The sequence below is a fragment of the Mustela lutreola genome, chromosome 8 (genome assembly GCF_030435805.1).
Source record: "Mustela lutreola isolate mMusLut2 chromosome 8, mMusLut2.pri, whole genome shotgun sequence".
In the NCBI taxonomy this organism is placed as follows: domain Eukaryota; kingdom Metazoa; phylum Chordata; class Mammalia; order Carnivora; family Mustelidae; genus Mustela; species Mustela lutreola.
The window spans coordinates 18,451,797-18,468,954 of record NC_081297.1 but is presented as its reverse complement, the minus strand read 5'-3'; the positions used below and the strand labels follow the sequence as shown (position 1 = coordinate 18,468,954).

The 17,158-nt window shown below is 40.3% G+C and overlaps 1 long non-coding RNA gene across 1 annotated transcript in view; it reads left to right on the top strand.

Annotated features, from left to right (window-relative positions):
* LOC131839890 (uncharacterized) overlaps window positions 1–16,522 on the top strand; it is a 73,701-nt gene extending 57,179 nt beyond the window's left edge. Inside the window, exons 2-4 of the long non-coding RNA XR_009357059.1 lie at window positions 11,897–12,004; window positions 12,139–12,342; window positions 14,947–16,522. This is a non-coding gene — a long non-coding RNA (uncharacterized LOC131839890). The remainder of the gene's footprint in view (window positions 1–11,896; window positions 12,005–12,138; window positions 12,343–14,946) is intronic.
* Window positions 16,523–17,158: the final 636 nt, after the last annotated feature.

The window sequence follows — 17,158 nt, the reverse complement described above, 5'->3', positions numbered from 1 at the left end:
TAGACTCTGTGATGGGTGAGGGAAAATGAGATGCCTAGAGTTTCTTCCTGGTCACTGGCTGAGTTCCCGAATGGGACTTGGTGAAACCCACATGTAATGTCAGAGTGGAAACAGACATGAAGCTGGAGCAAATTAGCTGGGAATACAAGGATAATTATCCTCTTTTTTTTTTTAAAAAAAGGATTTCATTGTAATAAAAAGCAATGTACATACACTGTAGGAAATTAGAAAATGCAGAGAAGCCAAAAATAAAATCATAAGAAGATCTCATTTCATCACCCACTGATAAAACTATTAAATTCTTAGTGTATATCCTTGTAAATCTTTTTTTTTCCCCCTAGGATATCATATTGTCTGTCCATTTTGTCTTGTTTGTTGCTTTTTTTCACTTAACAGTCTCCAACTTTTCATGTCCATAAACTTAGGGATATTTTATCTAACATTCCATTTGTATTACATTTCCACAATCATCCTAAAATAGCCCTTTCTACCTCATTTGTCCAAACTACTGTTCTGACCCGAAACCATGAAACACACCTGATTATTATTACAGATTGTAGACACTATGTCATAAGGAAGGGTCTCTGTTTTCATGGTACTGTCTCATTAAAGAGAAAAGACCAGCTAAATTACAGAATATCCCACTGTAGAATGTGCCATCTTCTGGACCCATGTGGTCCTTCCTATAGGAAGTATCATTCAGCTGGTTCCTCCATCCTACAGAGAGATTGCTCCTCAGTCACTAGTAGAGGAAAAAAAGGTAAAAAAAAAAAAAAAAAAAAAAGCAAGTAGGGGCACCTGGGTGGCTCACTGGGTTAAGCCTCTGCCTTCGGCTTGGCTCGTGATCCCAGGGTCCTGGGATCAAGCTCCACATCGGGCTCTCTGCTCAGTAGGGAGCCTGCTTCCTCCTCTCTCTCTGCCTGCCTCTCTGCCTATTTGTGATCTCTCTCTCTCTCTCTGTCAAATAAATAAATAAATAAATAAATAAATAAATAAATCTTTAAAAAAAGAAAGAAAGCAAGTAGTAAGCATAGAAAATGATTAGTCTAAAGGAGCTGTGCTAAGGAAGGATGGTTTTCCCCTGAAATTTATACCTTGAAACCTACTGGCCAAAGCAATGCTATTAAGAGGTAGGGCCATTAAGAGGCCAGTAGATCCCTATAATGAAATTAGTGCCCTTAGAAGAGCGGTCCAAGGGTGCTCCCCTACCTCCTCCCCCAACCATACTGGCACCCGGAGCTCAGACTTCCAGCCTCCAGAACAATGAGAAATACATTTCTGCGGTTGATTTGTCACCCACTCTGTGGTTTTTGTTTTCGCAGTCCAAAGGGACTAAGACAAAGTACAAAGACAGCAAGTGCCATAGAATTTCAGAAAAGGGAAGATGATATTTGAGCAGACCCCTTGAGTATGCATAGAATGTAGGTAGTTAACCACTTAGAGAAGAACTCAGGGAGATGGCACGATGAGCAAAGGCCTAGATACGGGAAAGTATGAGTCTGAACTGATGACTCCAGTGCTTTCTTTTTACTCAGAGAATGCTGCCACTGCTTACCAAAGTTACCAATGGTATAAGTAGTTGCTATTCATGATTGCTGTAACTAGAAACATTATTACTACCAGTGTTTACAAAGGATATTTTCTTTTGTATTGCACCACCAAAGATGTTTCCAACAATTTTACTATCTCAAAGAGTTCAAACAAATGAAATTTATTCAGAATGTGCATTTGATACAAGAAATATGTTACTATTCTTTCATGTTCTGATTGTGTTTTATTTGGGTTATTTAAAGATGTACTCTGGACAATAAATTCACGGACGATATAGATTTTCAGAACATGTTGCGCACATGACTGCCCTACTGACAATCTTTTTCTGTGATAAAATTAGAAAGCTTGTCAGAGGTTGGAATGGACATTTTCAGTTAGAAGTTTATCGCATTGAAATAAATGTAGATGTGTGCTTCTGAAAATAAGTTACATCAGATGTCTGCTTGAATTTACCTCAGTAATTGATACATCCTCCTAAGATCTGATCACTGAAATGAACAGACCTTTACTTCTAACTTGTAGATGCTGTCTTCAAAAGCCGAGAGAACTGTTTTCCTTCAGTCTCCTCACTAATTTGGATTCTAAACCTTACAATCATTTTGGCCTCTTCTCTTTCCTTTGTTTCAATAGTCATGATGCCCCATGGAGTCTTTTTCTTAAATCTTCTTGCTATCATACCTCTTCTTTTTAGTTCTTATTACACGCACACTCATTGCCACTTATCACGTATGCTATCGTAGTAATAAAAATCGACTCCTGTTTCTGGTTCTTCACCTACATACTTTGCACCAGATAAATTATACTGAAACTCAAATTTCGGCCAGTCGTAAAACACAGACACAGACAGATGGACGGACGGAGAGACAAACATACAACCTCCAGAGACTGCATGACAATACCCTACCTCCATTCTCCCTGCCAGGAAATTTCTGATCCAGCCTGACTGATCAAGCTTCGGGTCTGACAAGGAGTAGCTTCTTGAGCACATCCCACATTCATTCTGAACTCTGGTCCTTTGCCTCTGCCATTTTCCTGCCTTGGAGGAAGCTCTTCCTTCCATCATTTCTAAATCCTGCCTGTCTTTATCTCATGTCCATAGAGCTTTTCTCAGTGGCCCCAGTAATTTCAATCTTCTATGAAATTACATAATTTAATTTGTGTATGTAATTTACTTTCAGTTTTTATAATTCTTGACTTCTCCTAGCTGCTTAATAGCTGTTTTGTTTCATTTATTTAGGTTTTATTTCAGAGGGCAGTTGAAGGGGAAGGTTGTCCTTGAATAGTGCTGTATTAAAGAATCCAGTGGCGGCCAGGCTATAATATGTAGGCTACGACCTCTGTCTAAAGCTGTGGTTTGTATCCTTAGGGACACTCCAGAATCACCCGGAGATCTTTTAAAAAAAGACTGCTTGGATCTCAGATCAAAATTCTGATTCAATTAATCAGGAGGTGTGGGGTGGGTGTTAAAAGCTTCCCAGGTGACGTGCAGCCAAGTCTGAGACATTGAACTACAGCCAGTCCCAAGCACTGCCCATTCTGAGGAAGGCAAGCCATTTAGGGTCTTTCTGGTGATCTGGGAGGCAAGCTAGTATGTAAAAGACCGAAGTGGCCTTCTCTGTGACAATTGAAAACCACATTCAGGAGGCAGTGATTGAAACCTACATTGTAATCTGCATCCATCAACTAAATAGATAAGAAAAGACATCACCAGTAGTTAAAAGTAAGAAGGACAGATTGAATAAATAGGAGAAAGGGTTTGTTAAAAGGTTATTAGGTAACAGTGATATGAATTGAGAAGACTGCAAACTTGTATATTATTTTACATTTACCCCAAAATACTGTATGTTGAGGGAGGGGCAGATCTCAAAACACTTGTCCAATTTTAAAGTGTCAAAATTAGGGGCGCTGGGGTGGCTCAGTCAGTTAGGTGTCTGCCGTCAGCCCAGGTCATGATCCCGGGGTCCTGGGATCAAGCCCCACATTGTCTTCCTGCTCAGCGGGGAACCTGCTTCTTCTTCTCCCACTCCCCCTGCTTGTGTGCTCCCTCTCTCTGTCAAGTAAATAAATAAAATCTTTTAAAAAGTCACAATTAAATGTGAGCAGGTTTTAAACACACTCGAATACACTATATCCGTGTATTTTATATTACCCTCAATAAAAATCAGAGCTCAATCAAAATGTTTAATGTTAATTAACAGTAGAGTTATATTAGTGGTTCTCTAATAGTTTCAAGTGGCAAAGCATCTAGATATCATAAGATTTTTTTTAAAAGATTTTATTTATTTATTTAACAGAGATCACAAGTAGGCAGAGAAGCAGGCAAAGAGGGAGTAGGAAACAGGCTCTCTACTGAACAGAGAGCCGAATGTGGGACTCAATCCCAGGACCCTGGAATCATGACCTGAACGGAAGGCAGAGGCCTAACCTACTGAACCACCCAGGTGCCCCAAAATCATAAGATTTTTTTAATGGAATATCATGAAATATGGGTAAAGTAAATATATGGGAATTAAATATACACTTTTGTGTTAAATCAGATGCTATCTCTAATAGACAAATAATGTCTATACACGATTTATAGCAAGAGTCAAAGACTTACGAAAAAAACCCAACTTTATAAAAACCAATAGAGAAAGCACTATCATTAACCTAAACTTCTCTTTGAGTTCTGAAAAAGTCATCCCTATTTCATTTTTAATGGGCAGGATATTTCAGTTCTGTTCAAGAAAATTGATATTCTTTGAGAGATATTCTTTGAGGAATGACTTCCTTTTATCAGTGAACAAAATGCATTAGTAAGTGCGATATTCTTGTTTTCCTCGTGATTCACACAGGGATGGAGCCTAACCCCGGGCACTGTGTGCCATCAGAAACTAAAGAAGAGATAGCTGACTGTGGGACTTGCCTTTGTAGGCCCAAACACTCTAAGCAGTATAAAATATGAAGTGAGCATTTCACAAAAATAAGAGGGAAGGAAGGAAGGAAGTCTATTAAATTATGTCCTTCATGAACCAACTACAAACTGATTTCAGATGAGGGCTCTCTTACAAAAAAATTGTGCATTTCCTGAACCAAAGCAATAGTTAAAAATCTTTGGTTTTCTAGGAATTCATTTTCTATTAAATATTTCTCTTAAAACAAAAATATGTCTTCCTGTTTAAACTGTCCAATTATTTTAGTTTCCTGTCTTCTGAGTTAAAGTCCCTTGAAACTTATTTTTCAAAAAAAAAAAAAAAAAGAAAGAAAATCTAAAATTTCCCAAGAAGTCAAACTGGATTAAAAACACATCAACAACCTTGAAGATGAACATAGGGCAACATTTTCAGATACCTTATTAAAAATATACCAAAAAAAAAAAAAAAAGATGCTATCCAGATAGATTTAAAAATGTGACAAAGGGATATTTTTCTGCATAAGGGACTATAATGACCTATGTTCCTTTCTTCAAAAAAAAAAAAAAAAAAGTGATTAAAAAAAAGTCCATCTTCATTAGCAAAGTAACAATCTTATAACTTTTAGCTACCTGCAGAAACCATACAGACTTTGAAATGGACTGGCCTTGCCTCTAATTGGAAGTAAGCAGGTGATACGTCATAACTGTGCCCCTTGCTGATATTTAAGTGCAGTAAAATTACCAATTAAAATGAAAACAATAAATAAAATAAAATAAAAACAATAAACAAATTTTGTGTGTGTATTTGCCAGAGATCTCCAATCTTATACAGTTTACGGCTCTGTCCTGATACTTGTGTCTCTGACCCTTAATTCTGTTTGGTTTTAGGCTCTTCAGATTTCTAGCAGAGAAAATAATCTTTATTACATACTTAGATATCGTGCTTCTTAAGTGAATTAGACATTAGAGAATGTCTTCTTAGACAAATCATATACTTTTTCATAGGATATGTAACAAAAAAATGCCAATTTTTTCTGCTTTTTTTTAATAAGGCCCATTAATAATTCATTCATTTGCACTATAAGAGGATAACGTGTTCCAGCTGAATTTTCCAGATAGTGTAAACCTACCATTAAGCATCCAGCTGGAAGAATCAAAACAAAACAAAACAAAAACTTTCTAGACATGGAGATCTTTTGAAAAATGTCATACAGTTTACCCTTTCCTCAGTTTCTCTGGGTCCTCATTATGGGCATCTTGAAATAACAGGATGTTGCATCTTACTGTGGCCCAAGCATGGGACAAACATGGGCACTTGATTTCTACAGCACAGCTGAGACATAGCAAGAGTGTGCAGATTGGATTAGTGGATGTGATACAGGTCTGTCCACCTGTCCCTCTCCACTTAGAAGTTCTGGAAGGCAGGGACTGTTTGTGACTTTTTGTCGCAAGCACAGAGTGATTGGTGGTCCTTCCTCATCAAATGCTTATGAGGAAGTGAGTCTATGGGGATCCTGGCCAAAGTCTCTTCCTTTTTGTCCAATGAAGCTCTGAATCACAGACAGTGTCACTAGGTGAGGCTACCCAGAATTATCGTTAATCTGATAGGTTCAGCTTTAGGGCTTTGATTTCAATTTTTAAATAATGAATCGGGGCATCTGGCGGGCTCAGTTGGTAGAGCAAGTGACTCTCATTCTTTTTTTTTAAAGATTTAATTTATTTGTTTGACAGACAGAGATCACAAGTAGGCAGATAGGCAGGCAGAGGGATAGGAGGAAGCAGGCTCCCTGCTGAGGCTCGATCCCAGGACCCTGAGATCATGACCTGAGCCGAAGGCAGAGGCTTTAACCCATAGGTTTTGAGCCACCCAGGTGCCCCATGACTCTCATTCTTGAGGTCAGGAGTCTAAGTCCCACGCTGGGCAAGGAGCCTACTTTTTTTTTTTTTTTAAAGACTATTTATATATGAGTGGAGGGAGAGAGTGAGAGAAAGAGAAAATGAGTGCAGGGGTAGGAGCCGAGGGAGAGGGACAAGCAGACTCCATGTTGAGTGTGGAGCCTGATGCGGGGCTTGATCTCAGAACCCTGAGATCATAACCTGAGCCAAAACAAGGAGATGGACGCTTAATGGACTGAGCCACCTAAGGTGCGACAAGCAGGGAGCCTACTTAAAAAAAAATTTTTTTTAAATGATGGATCAAAATTTAAAAATGTCTGATGGTCATGAGATGGAAAGTGCTACATTTAAAAGGGTCAGAATGCATGAATATTCCAAAGTATATACATTTGTCTCTAATAGAAGAGTCATAACCTTTGGTTTGAACACAACAGGTCCTCTCCTGTAGTACTTGAGAGGTGCTTACTGTCATTTTAATCAACAGATCAAAATGAGGAATAGCATGAAGGATCTCTGCTTCATTTAATTCTACTAATTGTCCCCTAATAGTAAGTCATTTTGGAGCACCTGGGAGTTAAATCTCATTAGGGCTAAGGACAAATAAATTGTCAAATCTCACATTTAGATAGTTACCCTTTCTTGATCTTTTCACCAGAATGATGAATTTTTACTGTCTTCCACAATGATGAGCCTAAGCTCCCACCAGTTTAGAAGACAATTTAAGTCTAACGCTTACAAAGGGAAATTCAAATTCCCAGCGGATCTGGACATACAGGAGGTACTTACATCAACCTGCGGGGAAAACAAGAGCTTCCCTGATTGTTTGCCACGAAGTGCAAAATAAAGTGTTTAAACTGATGGTAACCGCAGTCACAGTCCCGGGAAAATGCCATTTCCTTTTCCTAAGGTCCTTGCAGCTTCCTCTTGAATATAATAAGCTCATGACTTGGATCATCAGATTTTTATCGCAGAACGCGTGTAGCCTGTCACACCCCGAGGCTCTCCGGAACGTCCTGCCTCATAGAAGCTTCAAGTTGTTTTTCAAATTCATCCAACACCAGTTAACTGCCTCTCTCTTCCCTCCCTGCAGCATCTTTTATTCTTTGTTTTTTTTTTTTTTTGAAGATTTTATTTATTTATTTGACAGAGATCACAAGCAAGCAGAGAGAGAGAGAGAGAGAGAGAGAGAGAGAGAGAGAGAGAAGGAAGCAGGCTCCCCGCTGAGCAGAGAAGCCCCATGCAGAGCTCGATCCCAGGATGCTGGGATCATGACCTGAGCCGAAGGCAGAGGCTTTAACCCACTGAGCCACCCAGGAGCGCCCCCCCCCCCCGCACCCCTTCCCCCCGCCCCGCAGCATCTTTTAACCTATAAAAGGCCTCTCCTCTTTCTGCAGGCATTCTGTCACTTATAGAATCGGGACAGTAAAAATTAAATTTAAACAAAAAGTCAATTCAGCTATGACTCCATCCTTTACTTAATTTTGGCAAGAAGAAAAATTTTTTCCTTTCCTCTCTCTCTCTCTTTTGTAAATGGAAGATATAGTTTTCCTTATTTTCAGCTTATTGAGGTATAATCCACTAAGAAAACTGTAAAACAGTTAAAGTGTACGAACGCTGGTTTGAGATGCACTCGCTGTGAATGTATTTCCCCCAATGAGTTAATGAACACTTCCAGATCTTTCGTCTTCATAGAGGTTTCCCTGACGTCCTTTTTGATTGTCTCGATTCTTCGTGTTTGTCTTTGTCCTAGCCTTTGACTCACCAGTTTTTATTATCCCAGAGAACCACATCTTCTCAGAAAGTGTGAGAGTTCAATATAGTGGCTTTAACCCACTCTACAAACACATTTACTTATTTATTATAACTAAGCTCTACACCCAGTGTGGGGCTTGAACTCATGACCCTGGGATCGAGGGTGGCAAACGCTAACCCCTGAGCCCCCCCAGCGGCCACTCTCTGCATTTAAGTAGAAACTAGGGGCCCCTGGCTGGCTCAGTGGGTAAAGCATGTCAACTCTCCATCTCAGGATCATGAGTTCAAGACCCACATTAGATGTGGAGCCTAATTAAAATTTAAAAAAATAAATAAAATAAATAGAAACCAGATCCTAAAAATACATCACTTGGTAGATAGGGTTAACTAGCTATCAATAGTTTTAAATAACAAACCACTTTCCCATAAATGTAAGGGTGCTATAGTTGTAAACTTAGAAAGTTAGTAGAATATTCCTTAAATGTCAATGGGTGGCGGACAATGTGGAATTTGGAAGCTTCTTGTAGAGCCAGCCTTTCGCAGGGGCCCCCGGGTGGCTCATTGGTTAAGCGGCTGCTTTCTGCTTGTGTCATGATTTTAGGGTCCTGGGATTGAGCCTTGCATCAGGCTCCCGGCTCAGCATGGAGTCTGCTTCTCCTTATCCCTCTGCCACCCTTCCCTCCATTCATGGTCTCTCTCTTTCTCTCTTTCTCAAATAAAGAAAGAAAATAAAATATTTTTAAATACCCCAGCCTTGGGGCGCCTGGGTGGCTCAGTGGGTTAAATCCTCTGCCTTCCGCTTGGGTCGTGATCCCAGGGTCCTGAGATCAAGCCCCACACTGGGCTCTCTGCTTAGCAGGGAGACTGCTTCTCTCACCCCCAACCCTTGCCTGCCTCTCTGCCTACTTGTGATCTCTGTCTGTCAACTAAGTTAAAAAAAAAATCTTAAGGGGCGCCTGGGTGGCTCAGTGGGTTAGGCCTCTGCCTTCGGCTCAGGTCATGATCCCGGGGTCCTGGAATCGAGCCCCGCATCGGGCTCTCTGCTCAGCAGGGAGTCTGCTTCCTCCTCTTTCTCTCTGCCTGCCTCTCTGCCTACTTGTGATCTCTCTCTGTCAAATAAATAAATAAATAAATCTTAAAAAAAAAAATCTTAAAAAAAAAAAAAAACCCCAGCCTTTTGTGATTTTAGGATTGATGGATGACCTTTAATAAACTCATTTCATGTGACTTTTTATATGCTAGGCACTGCATTAAGCACTTTCTATGGTTATTTCATGTAATTTTTTAAAAAAGATTTTATTTATTTGACAAAGAGGGAGAGAGGGAGCCTAAGAAGGGAGAGCAGGAGGCAGCAGGCAGAGGACGAGGGAGAGGGAGAAGCAGACACCCTGCCGAGCAGAGAGCCCAAGGTGGGGCTCCATCCCAGAACCCTGGGATCATGACTTGAGCTGAAGGCAGTTTAACCCACTGAGCCACCCAGGCGCCCCTCATTTAATTTCTATGACAGTTGTGCCTGGGTGGCTTAGTCTGTGAAGCATTTGCCTTTGGCTCAGGTCGTGATCCCAGGATCCTGGGATTGAGCCCCATATCTGGGTCTCTGCTGAGCAGGGAGCCTGCTTCTCCTTCTCTTGTTCCTGCTGCTCAGCTTACTTGTGCTCTCTCTCTTTCTGTCAAATAAATACATAAAATCTTAAAAACAAAAATCCCAAGAAAACAATTGTGTGAAGAAGGTAAGAAAACTGACCCTGAAATAGGTTAAGTAATTTACTTGCTCAGCTAGAAATATCCAGCTAGAATATCCAAAGCTAGAAATATCCAGAGGCAGGACCCAATTTAGATCTGAGTGAATTCAAAGCTCACACTTTGAACCATTCGGCCACGTTGCTGATGGAGTCGTTGTTATCTGACCCATCTCTTCCCTCATTGAGTCTTAGATGCCTGACATTCCAAAAACTGTGATTCATTCCTTTACATTAAGGCATCGTCTCGTTAAAATACTAATGGTTTGGATGAGTCAATACTGTAAGCTATTTTGGTCATTAATACTTTTGTGTGAGTTACTATATTACAGTCTTTCTACCGTGATTCATTTTGCCTAAAAACAACTGGGAGCAAAGGAAAGAGAAACTTTTCTCCACTAGGTTAAAAGGTACTTGTGTCTTCTTTTAGTTTATGGGAGCTTATGACAAACAACAGATTTCATGTCAAACTGATTCTTGGATTAGAAGACATTTCTGCAATAAAATTTCATATGTAGCCCATCAGAACTATTTCAATGAAATACTTTGAAGCATGTTTCAATCAAGTCAGTAAAGAAGGCTTAATTAGAAAGCTAACAATTGACAAACCAAACAAAACCCTCATCATTTTTGGCCAAGTTTTGTGCAAGTGGGATTTAAAAGTTTAACCAGCTCATCAGGAGAAACTGATCATGGTGTTGGGTAATGTTAATTTCCAGTCTGTTTTATTTTTTTATTTTTTAAAGATTTTATTTATTTATTTGACAGACAGAGATCATAAGCAGGCAGAGAGGCAGGCAGAGAAGCAGGCTCCCTGCTGAGCAGAAGGCCCGATGCGGGGCTCGATCCCAGGACCCCGGGACCATGACCTGAGCCGAAGGCAGAGGCCTTAACCCACTGAGCCACCCAGGCGCCCCTTTCCAGTCTGTTTTAAATTGGAATTCCTGTCTCCTGCCTGTTCTCTTGGTGGGCAGTCTCAGTTAGATCTGAGATGCTTTCCCTGCACAATTTGTTGATTTGAAGTTTTGTAAATCAAAGAGATTTTACATATTTTTATTTATTCATTTATTCATTTATTTATTTTAGATTTTATTTATTTGATAGAGAAAGAGCACAAGCAGGGGGGCGGGGCTCAGGTAACAGGCAGAGGGAGAAGGAGGAGCAGACTCCCCACTGAGCAGGGAGCCCAATGCAGGACTCTATCCCAGGACCCTGGGATCATGACCTGAGCTGAAGGCAGATGCTTAGGGCCACCCAGGCACCCTTACATATTATTTTGAGGTGGCCCTTCAGTTGCTCCCACTGATGATTTTGTTAAAAGTGTTTTGTTAAAACACGGAGAGAGGGATGGAAACTTAAATGAAATTAAAAACTAGCAACATTTGGTTTCTTTACCAAGTAACGGAGACAGGTGAGTCTAGCAACCCAGGTTCCCAAGGTTCCCCCCAGGCCATGTCTGTGCTGCTTGCCTCTCTCTCTATCCCCTCTAACTCACTAGTTAGCTCCAACTCTCCAGCCACAGGTGTGGATAAGAGGCTAAAGACAGCTTATTCATAGCTCCTCACCCTACCTGGGTCTGGGCAGGTTAAGATAGTGCTCATTTAAGGATCCTGGCAATCAGGCTGCATTTTGGGGGTCAATTTAGCTCCCCCCTCTATTTTAATTAAATAGTATATATATATGTTAAAACTCAAGGAGTCTGGCCAACAAGCTGGACGTTTCTGATTGGACCCCACCATCCACTAAAATTTGACTACAACATTTAGTTCCAGTACACCCCGGTTATATTGCTACCGATAACCATGCCCGAAAGGGCTTTGTTTTACCTGCAGACTGAAAGACAACAAAAGAACTCAGTGAGATGGACAGAGCCCAAACACTTGATACCATCAGATCCTTGAATTATACAACTAATTTCTCTTGTTACAATTCTAGGCTTACAAAACAAAATTCTCATATACTGGTTTTCCACAAAGCTCACTTACAGCAGGGTGGGGGGTGGCCTGGGGTTGGGGGTGGAGAAGTCAGGGTTTGATTTATCCACGCACTGTATTTTTTATTATAGGCGAACCTCCTGGCCTGCAGATTTATTAACTTCATCTCCTGTGATGTTGTCAGGACGCATCAGGCCCCCCGAGCCCAGTCAACTTTGCGGAGCGACAGGAGTGAGTTTGTGAGTGAGCAGGTCTTGGACAGTGGTGAATGGGAACTGCTGTCACTTGGGTGGGTGATCTGCTGTCCTTCCCCAAGGAGACCCCGAGATGGGACTGCTGCTCACCGTTTAAAACTTTTACACCAACATCTTAGGTCCCAGGATGCGAATTGTGTGACTTTCCTGATTCATCCCAGCAAGAGAGTGTGGCCCAATCAGCTCTTCGGTGAAGAAGACAATTGTCTCTCCCACAAGTTCTCTGTAAGGCATTTTAAAAGGAAAAGGGAAAAAGTGCTTTGACCCAAACTACCCTGCATGATGGGCAAATTGTCTCAAGGAGACAACCTTAATGGCTGAGTGTGAGTATTTTTCCTTTATAGAGTGCACAGGATAATAATTACCTAAGTTACTGTTTATATCTATAGTTATTTTATGCCATGTTGTGATAAAGACAGGAAAAGAAAGGGCACCTAGCTGGCTCAGTGGGAAAAGCATGTGACTCTTGATCTCAGGGTCATGAGTTTGAGCCCCACATGGAGTGTAGAGACTGCCTAAATAAATAAAACTTAAAAAAAAATAATAAAGTTGGGAAAAGAAAATACCAGAACCAAATTTTAAGCCTACATCCTATACCTTTATGTCTGGATCTCTCAGTTATATCTCATGGTGGCTTTTGAGATTATATATGTGTGTGTATGTATGTGTGTGTGTGTGTGTATATATATATATATATATATATATATATATATTTACCTAGAGTTATGAATGAAGTTTGAGAATAAGATATGTGTTAACAGCAGGAAATACTCTAATTAGACATTTTTAAATGCTGATCATTCTGTGACTTCTTTTTCTCTTTCTCTCTCTGGACATTTATGAGATGTCAGAATCATCAAAGATAGAAAATTCCATCAAGCTAATTAAAGGTTAAGAAGGCAAACGACATATCAGATAAAGGACTAGTGTCCAGAATCTATAAAGAACTTAGCAAACTCAACACCCAAAGAACAAATAATCCAATCAAGAAATGGGCAGAAGACATGAACAGACATTTCTGCAAAGAAGACATCCAGATGGCGAACAGACACATGAAAAAGTGCTCCATATCACTCGGCATCAGGGAAATACAAATCAAAACCACAATGAGATATCACCTCACACCAGTCAGAATGGCTAAAATCAACAAGTCAGGAAATGACAGATGCTGGCGAGGATGCGGAGAAAGGGGAACCCTCCTACACTGTTGGTGGGAATGCAAGCTGGTGCAGCCACTCTGGAAAACAGCATGGAGGTTCCTCAAAATGTTGAAAATAGAACTGCCCTATGACCCAGCAATTGCACTATTGGGTATTTACCCTAAAGATACAAATGTAGTGATCCAAAGGGACACATGCACCCGAATGTTTATAGCAGCAATGTCCACAATAGCCAAACTATGGAAAGAACCTAGATGTCCATCAACAGATGAATGGATCAAGAAGATGTGGTATATATACACAATGGAATACTATGCAGCCATCAAAAGAAATGAAATCTTGCCATTTGCAACAACGTGGATGGAACTAGAGCGTATCATGCTTAGCGAAATAAGTCAAGCAGAGAAAGACAACTATCATATGATCTCCCTGATATGAGGAAGTGGTGATGCAACATGGAGGCTTAAGTGGGTAGAAGAAGAATAAATTAAACAAGATGGGATTGGGAGGGAGACAAACCATAAGTGACTCTTAATCTCACAAAACAAACGAGGGTTGCCGGGGGGAGGGGCTTGGGGAGAAGGGGGTGGGATTATGGACATTGGGGAGGGTATGTGATTTGGTGAGTGCTGTGAAGTGTGTAAACCTGGTGATTCACAGACCTGGGGATAAAAATATATGTTTATAAAAAATATATGTTTATAAAAAATAAAAAATTAAAAAAACAAACAAACAAACAAACAAACAAAAAAAAAAACCTGAGCTGAGATCAACAGTTAGATGCTTAACTGAGTCACCCAGGTGCCCCTGTTTTTCTTATTTTTTAATTCACTTCATAGCACTGGGGGTTATAAGTCACAGAATACAGCTCCTCCAAGCTTGCATTTTATCAGCTTGAATAGGGCAATTTTCCGAATGGTCCCAGGAGGCCTAAAATAAAAGCTCATTTGTTAAAAAAAAAAAAAAAAAAAAAGAAGGTAGATGCTTTACTTTGAAAGAAAAGTATATACTCTTCATCAGATAAAACGTGATTTGCTCTTGGCGAGAACTGTGAACCAAAACTAAACTTCTGATTCTGCGCTTCTAAGTCTGCCTAGGTGTCCCTTACTGGTTAATTAGATTGAATTAACTTCAATTAAGAAAGGTTTATTGAATAACTACTATGTGACAGACACTGCCTCAAGAACAAGGCATGACAAACAAGTGAATGGGCAGCTATAATATCCTGTACGAAATACCACTCCATTCTGGTGCTTTTGAGGCGAAACCAGAGGAATGACAGCATGGCTTTCGGGAGATTTACTAGCCATTCCACTGTTGGTAAATTCTTGAACCAGGAAAAAGTATTCTCTATACTTTTTTTTTTTTAAAGATTTTATTTATTTATTTGACAGAAATCACAAGTAGATGGAGAGGCAGGCAGAGAGAGAGAGAGAGAGAGAGGGAAGCAGGCTCCCTGCTGAGCAGAGAGCCCGATGCGGGACTCGATCCCAGGACCCTGAGATCATGACCTGAGCCGAAGGCAGCAGCTTAACCCCCTGAGCCACCCAGGCGCCCCTTCTCTATACTTTTTGGTATAAGTAAAATCTTAAAACAAAACAAAACAACAACAACAACAAAAATCAAGAAAGAGAATCACAGGTTGAGATCTGGTACCTCAGTTTCTAGTTTCTGGTGTGAACCAGGTGGTGTTTTTCTCCAGGTGGTAGCATTATTTTGTTTCTTTCTTTCTTTCTTTCTTTTTTAAGATTTATTTATTTATTTCAGAGAGCAAGAGAGAGCACAAGTGGGAGCAGGAGAGGGAGAGAGAACCTCAAGAAGACTCCATGCTGGGCACAGAACCAACGAAGGGCTCAATCTCATGACCCCCAGGTCTTGAACTGAGCTGAAATCAAGAGTTGAATGTTTAACTGACTTCTCTACTCAGGTGTCTCTATTTTGTTTCTTTATTAATTCTCTACTTTTTGAATTTTCTAAATTGAGCACATATTGCTCTGACGATCTGAAAAAATGTTAAAGCAACTGGAAAAAGTAAAACCAAACTGAACACAGCCGTCCCTCCCTCCGCCACATCATCGTTCCTTGGGTCTGGCCTTGCCCTGACCTTTATCATTGGGTCAAAGTGGGCCGCCGAACTCTGTTGGGTGAATGGGCCCGGGTAGGTGATAATGACTAGTTCGCACCAGAAACTAGAAACTGAGGTACCAGATCTCAACCCGTGATTCTCTTTCTTGATTTTTGTTGTTGTTGTTTTGTTTTAAGATTTTACTTATTTGTCAGAGAGAGAGAGTATACAAGCAGGGAAAGAGGCAGGCAGGAGAAGCTGGATCCCCGTGAGCAAGGAGCCTGATGTGCGACTTGATCTCAGGACCTTAGGATCATGACCTGAGGCAAAGGCAGACACTTAACTGGCTGAGCCACCCAGGCGTCCCTTTTCTAGTTTTTCTTTTGAGGATGATTATAGAGATGGAAGGCTCCATCTCAGAGATGCCTGGCCCTAGAGGATAGTGACCTCAGCAATTGAATTACACTGATTCTGTGCCTAATGAAGATTTGACAGGTAATTTCTTTTCAGTCGGCCAAGTCAGATTGTTTGGCTCAGTGGCAATGACTGTAGACAGACATGACGTCCATGCGTAATCCTTTTTTTTTTTCCCTCAGAACATCTCTTTCCTCCATTGGTCTAATCAACTGCATAACTGAAGGAGAAAAGAGGTCAAATCCCACTTCCATCCTCTTGATGAAGGGGTAGGAGATAGGACGAGGGCAATTAGAACGCTGTGTGAAGCAAAGTGATGTTTGAACTGCTATCAAGCCACCGAGGGGTTCAGAACAGGCCACTTTGTTTCTCCTCAGGGACTGAGGAATCTTGGCGTTCCTGGATGTGTTGAAAGACAAACTATAAATGGGTAGTTTAGAGCAAGACCAAATAAATACATGCTTTCGCCACATAGATTTCAGACTCTTGAGGGAAAGGAGCTATTTTATTTGATTATAATTTTCTAGAATGTGCCACCTACAACTCTAGCATGGTTAAAATAGCCTGTAATATTTTGTCATGAGGTGCTTATGTTATCTATTTTTGCATTTCCCCATGAGAAGCTATAAAGGATGTGTTTATACTGGTGTCTGTTTTGCCTGTGGCTGTTGCCACTGGATGAATCCCTTTGACTGTGTGGAAACAATTGAAAAGTGTTACAGTGTATTATTGCTGAAAGGACAATGTAATGATTGTTTGGAAATGCCCTTGCCTTTAGGATGCAGATGGATTGTGATGTGATAGTCTGGACTGAAAGAACCCTTATTTTTGTGTTCCCTGTCTCTGGAAGAAGACATGCTGAAAATGGAATAAATAACATTCTGAGAGTTCTAGTGTCTTCTATGGAAACAGAAGCACGGTGGATTTTTTTTTTTTTTAATGAAAATGCCAAAATACATTTCACAGTATATTTGGTAGTGTTTCATGAATGTTTTCTGTTTATTGCTTTTCATATACATACAAACATGCACACATACCATTTTGTCTACACTCATAGTTTAGACCAAGAAGTAAAAATGTTTTCAAGGAAAGCTGAAAAAATGTCTATGCGTGTGTCACAATCTTATTTGAATATTTCTCGTAATTTTTTTCTGAACTCTGACTAGTTCTAATGGCATATTGGAAAGGTCATAGTTTTTTTTGTTGTTGTTTTGCTTTTCTGCTTTTGGCTCTGCTGGGAGAACTTATTGTTGAAAAAGACAAAGGGACAAAATGGGCAGTATATTGATTGTTGCCATTCTGAAGAAGAATGGAAGGTTCTGGACAATGAGGTTGATGCATCATTAAACACATGTGTGGTGGAAAGAAAAGACGGCAGTTTAGGGCACAAGATAACACACTCATACACTAGATTAATTCTCTAAGCTTTGATATTTTAAAAAAAGGTGGATTTATTGCAATAACAGCCTGGTTTCTTTTCTGTAATAACTGCGAATTTCC